This window comes from Oncorhynchus keta, chromosome 35, assembly GCF_023373465.1.
Source record: "Oncorhynchus keta strain PuntledgeMale-10-30-2019 chromosome 35, Oket_V2, whole genome shotgun sequence".
In the NCBI taxonomy this organism is placed as follows: domain Eukaryota; kingdom Metazoa; phylum Chordata; class Actinopteri; order Salmoniformes; family Salmonidae; genus Oncorhynchus; species Oncorhynchus keta.
The window spans coordinates 32,529,923-32,543,547 of NC_068455.1; positions in this window are offsets into that span (position 1 = coordinate 32,529,923).

Here is a 13,625-nt window from a genome sequence, read left to right on the forward strand (position 1 = left end):
TGTAGCCTCCACACGCTGAGCTGAGCTCTGCTGTGCTGGGCTTCGGTCTGGAGCCTGCAGGAATGAGCACTGTGGGTGAACTCTGAGGGAGGCTTGTTTTGAAATGTGTTAATTCAGAGCAGGCTGGAGACGTTCTGTACCGCTTTAGTCTCTCTCTGCTCTGACAACATTGGGAGATTGGAGGGGGTGGGGTGGGGGTGGGGGCTGCATGCGAGGAGACAGAGAGTAGCCGCAGTATGTGCCTCCAGTTCAGCAAAGCTAGTCGCCTGATCCTTCAACTGCCTGACCCCCCCCCCCATCCCACACTCCCCAGACTCACCCCAGAAATCTCCCATTGAAAGAGTCCCTTTCACCCCATTCACTCGCTCCTCCCCCTAGCCCAAGGCCCCAGGACTGCTGAATTTGATTTCTGACAGGAAAACAAAACTTGTATGAGCAACCTTTTTTTCAGCTCGAGTTCTTTGTATTTTGCACAAACACACATCCACAGAATGACCTCCCACACCGGCCTTCCCTCCCCCTGCTACCAGCTACCGCTTTGTGCTGTAAATAATCTCTCTCCCTCTGCCAGAGTCCTGACAGGCATGTTAAAAAGACTGTTTAGTAGATGAAGTAGTAACCATAGTGAGATGACTGTACACAGAAGCCGTCAGAGAGATTGAGCAGAAAGATGTAATGCATAAAGAATATGTTCTACTGTCCAGTTCCATCCCTAAAAATACAGTGGAACATTGAGTCTGGGAAGTTTTCATTCAGTCTTTTCAATGGAGGCACTCCTGAATATCAAAAACTACCAAAGTTTCACTTTGACAAACATTAGAATGGAAGGAAATGTCAGAAAAAATGTAATGAAAGGTGACATTTGAAAAAGTCATATTACTTGTAACAAATGTAGTTATGAGGTTTAAAATACAAAACATACACTGTCAGTTTCCACAACAGTGTTCAATGGTCTTAGAATATTGCTGGAACTATTGGTTCAAAATCAAATAAACAGGGACTGTTTTTCCCCAAGATTATCTGGCTGTCGCTTTCGGACCCAAAGCAGAAATCATCAGCTTCTGCCTGTCAGTTTAATAAGCATGATCCTTCCTTTAACAGATCCTCCATGTATTAAAGAATGTCAGTCTGTCATCAGAACACTTCACAGCACACAAAGAACTTAATTGTTTTCACTCGAAAGTGGAAAGAGTCCTTCTTTGCATTCAAATTCAATCTAATGTATTCCAGAGTTGGTCTGTGATATTCCATTGGTTCCACTGGTTAACCCAAAAATATGTTTCCCCTCTTTTGAAACCCCCATTGGAATGATATCATAGCCATAAACATGTGGCAGGACTTACAATAGTTTTCTATTTGACATTACAATGATACTTTTAATGTCTTGCTATGGACAGAATATAATAAAAACAAATTAATGCTTGAAGTAAATCCCACCAATCAGTGTAAGTTAACTTAGTGGTCCTGAAAACCGTCTCATATTAAGTCCATAGTGACGTGTGACCTGACCTTGGTCAGTAAACAAGCTAAACAAATGTTTTGACCGCTGCGGGCCCCTGCTGCTCAGGATGATTGTGGGCTCTCAACCTCTGTAGCCGACGTAAGACTTTCAAGCGTGTTAACTTTTGCAAGGCTTTGCCCGGACCGGCATCCCTAGCCATGTCCTCAGAGCACGAGCAGACCAGCTGGCTGGAATGTTTTCGGACATTCAATCTCTCCCAGTCTGTTGTCCCCACATGCTTCAAGATGTCCACCGTTGTTCCTGTACCCAAGCAGGCGAAGGTAACTGAACTAAATGACAAGCGCTCTGTAGCACTTACTACTGTCATCATGAATTGCTTTGAGAGTCTAGTCAAGGACCATATCACCTTACCCGACACCCTAGACCCCTTACAATTTGCATATAGAGCCGGAATTCTTACTGGTTGGAAGGTGATCAAATACTTATGTCATGCAATAAAATGCTAATTAATTACTTAAAAATCATACAATGTGATTTTCAGGATTTTTGTTTTAGATTCCGTCTCTCACAGTTGAAGTGTACAGACCTCTACATGCTTTGTAAGTAGGAAAACTTGCAAAATCGTCAGTGTATCAAATACTTGTTCTCCCCACTGTATATATAACCATTGATTCTTGAAGAATATAACTTATAAATGTCTCATGAGCTTAGTTCAACTGTATATATAATTTACAAGTCCAAAAGTGGATGTAGCAATGTCGTAGTGGCATAGACTAAAATACAGTAGAATAGAATACAGTATATACACATATGAGATGAGTAAAGCAAAAATATGTAAACATTTAAAGATATGTAAAGATATAACTGAATTGTATTATTATATGTAGTAGAACACGTGTGAGTTAGAAGAAGCCTACATAACCAACCCATAAAGTACAATTGAACATCCATATAGTATGACTGGCTATGTATACTTTAACTGATTTATCCTGCAACAGATGTGGTTCAATAAGTAATATACATTTGTGTCTTCTAATGCTTCTTTAGAGGAAAGTAATCTAAAAGTTACTGAATTTAATCAGATGACGTTTCTGAGTTTGGGTAATTCAAAAGTTACGTTGCTGATTACAATTTTGGTAATAGTAACTGTAATGGATTACATTTAGAAAGTAACCTACCCTGCCGACAACAACAAGACAGTCTACAGGGAGGTGGTTAGAGCACTGGTGGTGTGGTGCCAGGACAATAACCTCTCACTCAACATCAACAAAACCAAGGAGCTGATCGGGGTCTAGAGGAGAGAACGCCCCCACCCACATCAACGGGGCCACAGTAGGAAGGGTCAAAAGCTTTAAGTTCCTCAGCATGCACATCACTGAAGAGTGCCTTCAACAGCGCCTTCTTCTTGAAGAACTTCGGCATGGTCCATAAGACCCTCATGAACCAATGCACCATTGAGAGCATTCTGCCGGGCTGCATCACTGCCTGGTACAGCAACTGCACTGCCAGTCAGCCCAACGCATCATAGGGGGCACCTTGCCTGCTCTCCAGGACATTTACAGCACTCCGTGTCGAAGGAAGAAGATCATTAAGGAGCTCAGCCACCCGGACCATGGACTGTTCACTCAGCTACCGTCTGGCAGACGGTATATGTTTGGAAACACCTTCTATCGCTAGGCCATCAGACTGTTGAACAGCCATCACTAGCATTTTACCTGCCCTGTACTCTGTCCTATACCTTGAGACTTTTTTGCACGCATATTTACTCACACAAAACACACACACACACCTCATACAAACGCAGACTCCTGTACTCATATACTGTATACATGCAAACTCACACACATGCGCCCATACTCATAAACAAATACACATACTGTACACACACATTCACACACACACAGCCAACGCTGCTGTCCCATTTACAATATATAGAGACATCAAATACTGGACACTTCTAGTTTCTTGTATACTGTTTTTCACATTGTGCATTTATATACTATATTCTCAACATACAGTGCCTTCGGAAAGTATTCAGACCCCTTGACTTTTTCCAAATGTTGTTAGGTTACAGCCTTATTCTAAAATTGATTCAATCGTTTTCTTCCCTCATCAATCTAGACTTGCGTATTATTGTTAGTACAGATGAACGTGGTACCTTCAGGCGTTTGGAAATTGCTCCCAAGGATGAACCAGACTTGCGGAGGTCTACAATTTTTTTATGAGGTCTTGGCTGATTTATTTTGATTATCCCATGATGTCAAGTAAAGAGGCACTGAGTTAGAAGGTAGGCCTTGAAATACATCCACAGGTACACTTCCAATTGACTCAAATTATGTCAATTAGCCTATCAGAAGCTTCTAAAGCCATGACATAATTGTCTGGAATTTTACAAGCTGTTTAAAGGCACACTTCTGACCCACTGGAATTGTGATAGTGCCAGACATGAGTGAAATAAGTGAAATAATCTGTATGTAAACAATTGTCTGTAAACTATAGTTTGTTAGCAAAACATGTGTGGAGTGGTTGAAAAGCTAGTTTTAATGACTCCAACCTAAGTGTATAAAAACTTCCGACTTCAACTGTACAATATACTTGCAGTGAAGCCGCTCAACAACTACACCACACCAGTCATCCAACAGACTCCCATTCATAGCGACACACAGAGCGACACAAGATCCCCCCGAAGGTACCCCAAGAGCTGTCCTTCAACCATCCGAGACCCTGCCCACAGCCCCCCAATAAAAAAATCTATAATAATAATAATAATTCCATTCCCCACCCCTAAGAACCACCCCCTCCCCCCCAATGCACCAACAACCAAGAAAATTAACTAAAGAGAAAAAAGAAAAAGACAAAGGAAAACAAAAAACAACTATGAAAAAAACAAAGGACATCAATGACAACTAAATTCATAACAGCAAGGCCAACTGTATATGTTTGAGTGCATGTCTGGCACTATTCACATGTGTGTGTGTCCGTGTGTACGAGTCTTCTTGGGTATGACGCTACAAGCTTGGCACACCTGTATTTGTGGAGTTTCTCCCATTCTTCTCTGCAGATCCTCTCAAGCTCTGTCAGGTTGGATTTGGAACATCGCTGCATAGCTGTTTTCAGGTCTCTCCAGAGATGTTCGATTGGGTTCAAGTCCGGGCTCCGGCTGAGCCACTCAAGGACATTCATAAACTTGTCCCGAAGCCACTCAAGCAGTGTCTTGACTATGTGCTTAGGGTTGTTGTCCTTTTGGAAGCTGAACCTTCGCCCAAGTCTGAGGTCCTAAGCGCTCTGGAGCAGGTTTTCATCAAGGATCTCTATGTACATTGCTCCGTTCATCTTTCCCTCGACCCTGACTAGTCTCCCAGTCCCTGATACTGAAAAACATGGTATTGGCCAGGTGATGAGCGGTGCCAGGTTTTCTCCAGACATGATGCTTGGCATTCAGGCCAAAGTGTTCAATCTGGGTTTCATCAGACCAGAGAACCTTGTTTCTCATGGTCTGAGAGTCCTTTAGGTGATTTTTGGCAAACTCCAAGCAGGATGTTATGTGCCTTTTACTGAGTAGTGGCTTCTGTCTGGCCACTCTACTATAAAGTCCTAATTGGTGGAGTGCTGCAGAGATGGTTGTCCTTCTGGAATGTTCCTCTATCACAGACACACTCTGGAGCTCTGTCAGAGTATCCATTGGGTTCTTGGGCACCTCCCTGACCAAGGCGCTTCTCCCCTGATTGCTCAGGTTTGGCCGGCGGCCGGTTCTAGGAAGAGTCTTGATGGTTCCAAACTCCTTCCATTTAAGAATGATGGGGCCACTGTGTTCTTGGGGACCTTCAATGCTGCAGAAAAGTTTTGGTACCCTTCCCCAAATCTGTGCCTCGACACAATCTTGTCTCCGAGTTCAACTTCATGGCTTGGTTGTAAATAAGGTATTTATTTCAGTTTTCTTTTTTGTATAAATTTGCTAACATTTCTAAAAACCTGTTTTCACTTTGTCATCATGGGGTATTGTGTGTAGATTGATGAGGATTTTTTTTATTTAATCCATTTTCGAATAAAGCTATAACATAACAAAATGTAGAAAAAGTCAAGGGGTGTGAATACTTTCCGATTGTTAATCTTTTCCGATTGTTAATCTTTTCCGAGTGTTAATCTTATCATATATCTCCAATGTCAAACTAGTGTGTCTTGGTTGCAATGAAACTGTCCCTGTTAGCAAATAATTCAATCTGAGACGTCATTAGGAATCTGAGCATGGAACTTTAAAAAGTTAGGCCTACATTACCACTGGACGTGCCTCCTTGTCCCGGACCTGCTGTCTCTAACTCTGCATGATCAGCTATGAAAAGCCAACTGACATTTACTCCTGAGGTGCTGACCAGTTGCACCTGCTACAACCACCATTATTATTATTTGACCCTGCTGGTCATCTATGAACGTTTGAACATCTTGGCCATGTTCTGTTATAATCTCCACCCGGCATCTTAACCCAATGAGAGAAGGTCACAAGTGTTTCCCTAAAAGCTGTCTGGGTTTAAACATCTTGTATTGTACAGAAAGTGAATAGCTTTATCAATTTGCAATGACAGAATTAGATTACTTCCCAAGCAAAGTAAATGTTGTCTCCTCAGCTATAGGAGGTGGCAGCTCAGCCTTCGAATGTCAAAGAAACTAAACAATGATATCAGCACATGCATCAGAGTCATGAATTTCAAGGTTATTTTGCTGTTTTTAGCATAAAGCATCGCGGACCAAAGCGTTGTTATAGATCACTTTATATTATCGGATCTGTTTAATTGTCTTCCGAATCTTAAGCTAGCAATGGGTAGGTCTGTGCTTTTTGACATTTTCTTTCATAAAAGGCAGTCAGTCCTATGGCATACCCCTCTCATAACCCCTCAATTCGAGGGGCAGGCAGGATGAGCAGGAAGGCCATTTAAAGAGTGCATCGTGAGTGGAGGAATTGGCCATCCTTTCAGAAAGTGTTCATACCCCTTGACCTTTTCCACGTTTTGTTATGTTACAGCCTGAATTTAAAATGGATTGAGATTTGCTGTCACTGGCTTACACACAATAGCCCATAATGTGAAAGTGGAAATATGTTTTTCTTAATGTTTACAAATTAACTGAAGTGTCTTGAATCAATAAGTGTTCAACCCCTTTTGTTATGACAAGCCTAAATAAGTTCAGGAGTAAAAATGTGCTTAACTAGTCACATTATAAATTGCATGGACTCAAACTGTGTGCAATAATAGAGTTTAACATGATTTTTGAATGACTACCACAACTATGTACTACACAAATAATTGTATGGTTCCTCAGTCAAGCAATGAGTTTCAAACACAGATTCAACCACAATGAGCAGGGAGGTTTTCCAATGCCTCGCAAAGAAGGGCACCTATTGGTAGACGTGTAAACATTTTAACATTGAATATCCCTTTGAGCATGGTGAAGTTATCAATTACAATTTGGATGGTGCATCAATAAACCCAGTCACTACAGATACAGGCGTCCCTCCTAACTCAGTTGCCAGAGAGGAAGGAAACCTCAACCCATGAGGCCAATGGTGACTTTAAAATAGTTAAAACAGTTCAATGGCTGTGATAGAAAACTGAGGATGGATCAACAACATTGCAGTTACTCCACAATACTAACCTAATTGACAGTGTGAAAATGAGGAAGACTGTACAAAATAAAAATACACCAAAACATGCATCCTGTTTTCAACAAGACACTAAAGTAATACTGCAAAAAAAATGTGGCAAAACAATTTACTTTTTGGCCTGAATACAAAGAGTTATGTTTGGGGCAAATCCAATACAACACATTACTGAGTACCACTCTCCATATTTTCAAGCATAGTGGTGGCTGCATCATGTTATGGGTATGCTTGTAATCGTTGAGGATTGGGGAGTTTTACATGATAAAAATAAAATGATTTAGTTAAGCACAGGCACTGGGAGATTAATTCACTTTTCAGCCAGGCAATGACAAGGCCAAATCTACACTAGAGTTGCTTACCAATAAGACAGTGAATGTTTCTGAGTGGCCGAGTTACAGTTGACTTAAATCTGCTTGAAAATCTATGGCAAGACCTGAAAATGGTTGTCTAGCAATGATTGTGTCACGGTCGTCATACGGAGGAGACCAAGGCGCAGCGTGGGAAGCGTACATACTTATTTAATAAAGAAAGAACACTGAACAAACTATACAAAACGAACCGTGAAGCTAATATGGCTAGTGCAGACAGACAACTAAACACAGAATAAGAACCCACAAACTACCCAAGGAATATGGCTACCTAAATATGGTCCCCAATCAGAGACAATGATAAACAGCTGCCTCTGATTGAGAACCAATCTAGGCAGCCATAGACATATGAACACCTAGACTTACAAAAGAAACCTAGAAAATAAAAAACTAAACAAATGACCCTAATCCCACTCTGACCTAACCAAAATAATAAAGAAAACAAAGGTCAGGGTGTGACAGTACCCCCCCACAACCCTATATGGGAGGGTCTGGGTGGGCATCTAACTTCGGTGGCGGCTCTGGTTCTGGATGCCACCCCCTTCTTTACACTGAGCCCTCCGCCCTTGTAGCACTGACCCGTTGATCATCAGCAGAGGCTCTGGACTGGGGACCCTCGCTGCGTGGATCGTCGCCGGAGGTTCTGGACTGGGGAACGTTGCTGGCGACCCCGGACTAGGGACCGTCGCTGAAGACCGTCGCTGGAGACCCCGGTCTGTGCCTCGTCGTTGGAGGTTCCGGACTGTGAACTGTCGCCGGACGCTCTGGACTGGGTACTGTCGCCGGACGCTCTGGACTGGGTACTGTCGCCGGACGCTCTGGACTGTGAACTGTCGCCGGACGCTCTGGACTGGGTACTGTCGCCGGACGCTCTGGACTGGGTACTGTCGCAGGACGCTCTGGACTGGGTACTGTCGCCGGACGCTCTGGACTGGGTAGTGTCGCCGGACGCTCTGGACTGGGTACTGTCGCCGGACGCTCTGGACTGGGTAGTGTCGCCGGACGCTCTGACAGAGCTTGAAGAATTATGAAAAGAATAATGGGCAAATGATGCACAATCCAGGTATGGAAAGCACTTAGAAACTTACCCAGAAAGCCTCATGCTGTAATCACCGTCAAATATGATTCTAACGTGTATTGACTCAGGGGTCTGAATACTTATGTAAATGAGATATTTCTGTATTTAATTTGATACATTTAACATTTCCGAAAACATGTTTTCACTTTGTCATTGTGGTATTGTGTGTAGATGGGTGAGAGAAAAAATATATTTTATCACTTTTGAATTCAGGCTGTAACACATCAAAATGTGGAATAAGTCAAGGGGTATGAATTACTTTCTGAAGACATAACCATACATGAAATGGGGAAAGTAAATTGTATTCTTGCTGTGTATTTGTTTTAAATACCAAGAGAAGGTTGGAAGCTGAAGAGATTGCGCAATCCAGCGTATGGGTAAGATAGAGGGGAAAACAATGGCTTCTCTAGTATCAACTGCATAGATCTTTACATTTAATTGGCAGAAAAAAATATATTTTACGGCAAAAACACAACGAAAGGGATTACAGACTAATGGAAGCCTATTGCTTACATTTTAGTAGTTATAGCTCAATCCGTCCATAGCTGAGTGTCTTGTCAAAGGCGACGCAGTGACAGTCACATCTTCAGTGTATAACAGCAATCCTCAATAATAACACATGAAGATATTCATCTTCAGCACAGCTGCATGGGAATAATATGATGTCAAATGTAACATACTGTACACCAGGGGTAGGCAACTAGATCTTTGTCGGGGGGGCAGAAAATTATTATTATTTGTAGACTGCAAATTGACCTCAACTTTTTTTAAACTAAAACATGAGGGGGGTGAATCACTTGCGGGGTGGTTTTGGCCCACAGACAGCTTGTTGCTGACTCCTGCTGTACCCTAATGTACCCATTATGTGTAGATTGAAAATAACTATCCTCAGCCTACTCCATAACATTGAACCCTCACTAAACTTCGAGCCAAACCGCTGGTGCTATGGGTAGGGAGAAAAACAGAAAAGGAGATAGCACATGCAGTGGTCCACCTTGCCCAGCCATTCGATCTTGGCAAGAGCCACACTCTGTTTAGCATGGATACATGCATGGCAGCTAATCATAGCATTAGGGACCACTGAGAAAAGTTGTCTGTTACTATGGTAATGTAAAGCCTCTGTGTCTATGAGAAGGCTGGGTATAACTCCTTTGGATTGCATGGAAAAATCATAACAATATAAACACAGGTAGATTAAGGAGGCTCCTGGAAATAAAGGGAGCATCAGAATCAAGGTCCGGGCAGGCAGGATGAGCAGGCAGAATCAAGGTCCGGGCAGGCAGGATGAGCAGGCAGGATGAGCAGGCAGAATCAAGGTCCGGGCAGGCAGGATGAGCAGGCAGGATGAGCAGGCAGGATGAGCAGGCAGAATTAAGGTCCGGGCAGGCAGGATGAGCAGGCAGGATGAGCAGGCAGAATCAAGGTCCGGGCAGGCAGGATGAGCAGGCAGGATGAGCAGGCAGGATGAGCAGGCAGAATCAAGGTCCGGGCAGGCAGGATGATCAGGCAGGATGAGCAGGCAGAATCAAGGTCCGGGCTGGCAGGATGAGCAGGCAGGATGAGCAGGCAGGATGAGCAGGCAGGATGAGAAGGCAGAATCAAGGTCCGGGCTGGCAGGATGAGCAGGCAGGTGGGAAAGTAGTCCAGAGTCAGTCAGGGGTCAAAACCGGGAGAACTATCAAAAAGAGAAGAGCAAAAGGCGTATGGGAAAACCACACTGGTTGACTTGACCAACATACAAGTCAAACTGGCACAGAGAGACAGGAAACACAGGGATAAATACACCGGGGAAAACAAGCGACACCTGGAGGGGGTGGAGACAATAACGAGGACAGGTGAAACTGATCAGGGTGTGACAGAGACCTATAACTACATTTACATTTACATTTAAGTCATTTAGCAGACGCTCTTATCCAGAGCGACTTACAAATTGGTGCATTCACCTTATGACATCCAGTGGAACAGCCACTTTACAATAGTGCATCTAAATCTTTTAAGGGGGGTGAGAAGGATTACTCTATCCTATCCTAGGTATTCCTTAAAGCGGTGGGGTTTCAGGTGTCTCCGGAAGGTGGTGATTGACTCCGCTGTCCTGGCGTCGTGGGGAGTTTGTTCCACCATTGAGGGCCAGAGCAGGAACAGTTTTGACTGGGCTGAGCGGGAACTGTACTTCCTCAGTGGTAGGGAGGCGAGCAGGCCAGAGGTGGATGAACGCAGTGCCCTTGTTTGGGTGTAGGGCCTGATCAGAGCCTGGAGGTACTGAGGTGCCGTTCCCCTCACAGCTCCGTAGGCAAGCACCATGGTCTTGTAGCGGATAGCTTCAACTGGAAGCCAGTGGAGAGAGCGGAGGAGCGGGGTGACGTGAGAGAACTTGGGAAGGTTGAACACCAGACGGGCTGCGGCGTTCTGGATGAGTTGTAGGGGTTTAATGGCACAGGCAGGAGCCCAGCCAACAGCGAGTTGCAGTAATCCAGACGGGAGATGACAAGTGCCTGGATTAGGACCTGCGCCGCTTCCTGTGTGAGGCAGGGTCGTACTCTGCGGATGTTGTAGAGCATGAACCTACAGGAACGGGCCACCGCCTTGATGTTAGTTGAGAACGACAGGGTGTTGTCCAGGATCACGCCAAGGTTCTTAGCGCTCTGGGAGGAGGACACAATGGAGTTGTCAACCGTGATGGCGAGATCATGGAACGGGCAGTCCTTCCCCGGGAGGAAGAGCAGCTCCGTCTTGCCGAGGTTCAGCTTGAGGTGGTGATCCGTCATCCACACTGATATGTCTGCCAGACATGCAGAGATGCGATTCGCCACCTGGTCATCAGAAGGGGGAAAGTGAGTTTATAACTGAGTTTTAGGATTAAGAGATTCATCAGAAAGACTGCTGATGACCACAGTCTTCTGAAAGTGGGAATGAGGGGTTTGATGTTTTTCTACACAGTAAAACACAGTAAAAAGTAGTAAAGGACAATCACAGAAATGTTGTTTCGGTGAATAACCATAAACATAGAATAGAATGCATGTTTGCCTTCCAGACATTCATCCATAGACTTTCTGTACTTGTGTGTGTGGTCAGTCCTCTGCTCAGGATAGCAGGACATCGTTTCAGTAACAATGACCTGTCACAAGTGGCTGATTCTGACAAGAGGCCAAAGGTTGCGTCTCTCCCCTGCACTGCACCATACACTCCCCATCCTCTCCTCACTCATCCCACCCTCCATCCAACTTCAAGCCATTTATATTCTTGGTAACGCTCATAGCCAGACTTAAATAATTTAGCAATAAGCTATTTGTGGTCGAAGGGATTCATTTTCAGTTGTTTTTTATATTTTCAATTTGGAGGGGGGACTGATTGTTCCTGTCAAGGACCGACTCCCAATTTAAACAGTCTTGGTCTCTGAAACAATCACTGAACACTAAAATACTCTCTATGGCAGTCTCTTTGGGGTTCTGCACATGTAAGTGTGTTGAGTGAGTGATATACATTGTGTTGTATATGTAATTTGTTTTTACAGACAATGACTTGGTCCATAGTCACTCCCTCACTGTGTTGTTGTGCACATCGTCAAGCAGTGTGTTTCACAGAAGAACCCCTGCTGTAAACCTAATTTCTTCTTTAAGGTTCAGACTTAGGTTTGTTTAGCAAACACAAACTCCCTGGTGAACATTGGCTACAGATAAACATTTCAGCAAGTCAACACTGTTAATTTGAGTGGGCAGGCGGCAGCAGATAAATATTTATGACACGTCAGCGGGAATCAGTGCAGCGTAAAGTACCTGGTGATGAGCTCCTTTTCAGGCAGGTCCCCATTCAGGGACACTGTGTGTCCCATATTTAATTCAACACTCATTAGCTTCATGACAGCACATTGTGTGCCAGCAGGGCCCCCCGCTTAGCCTGACAACCAGGTGACACGGAACAGGTGGGGTCAATACCAACACGCAATGACGCAAGCTGTCTGTCTGTATAATTATGAGTGTGTAGTTCGCTTGCCTGTATGATTGTACTAGTATAGTGTCTCTCAATGAGGCTGAGCTACATCAGCAGGCTAGTTAGTGTAGAATAGTGTAGTATTGTGTAGTACAGTGTAGTATAGTGCAGCATAGTGTAGTGCAGTGTAGTGAAGTATAGTGTGGTATGGCATAGTGTGGTACACTGTAGTGGAATGTAGGTAGTATAGTGTAGTGTAACATAGTGTAGTGTAGTATAGTGTGGTGCAGTTTAGTACAGTGTAGTATAGGGTAGTACAGTGTAGAGTAGTATAGTTTAGTATGGTATTGTGTGGTACAGTGTAGTATATTGCAGTATAGTGTAATGTAGTATAATGCTGTATAGTGTAGTGTAGTATTGTATAGTGTAGTATAGTGTAATGTAGTGCAACAGTGTAGTGTGAGTCAGTATAGTGTAGTATAACGTAGTATAGTGCAGTTTAGTGTAGTGTAATATAGATAGTGTCGTATAGTACATTATAGTATGGTGTAGTGTAATGTAGTATAGTGCAACATAGTGTAGTATAGTGTAGTTCCGCATAGTATGGTGTATATATATATATATGGTGTAGTACAGCATAGTGCAGTGTTGTGCAGTATAGTGTAGTATAGTGTGGTGTAGTGTAGTATAGTGTAGCAGGGTTTGGTATAGTGTAGTGTAATATTGTATAGTGTAGTGTAATGTAGTATAGTGCAATGTAGTGTGGTGTAGTGTAGTGCAATGCAGTGTTGTGTAGTATAGTGTGGTATAGTATAGTGTGGTATAGTACTGTGTGGTGTAGTACAGTGTGGTATGGTGTAGTGTAGTGTAGTATAGTGTAGCAGGGTTTGGTATAGTGTAGTGTAGTGTAATATTGTATAGTGTAGTGTAATGTAGTATAGTGCAATGTAGTGTGGTGTAGTGTAGTGCAATGCAGTGTTGTGTAGTATAGTGTGGTATAGTATAGTGTGGTATAGTGTGGTATAGTACTGTGTGGTGTAGTACAGTGTGGTATGGTGTAGTGTAGTGTAGTATAGTATGGTATAGTATAGTGTGGTATAGTATAGTGTAGTACTGTGTAGTGTGCAGTAAGTAAAG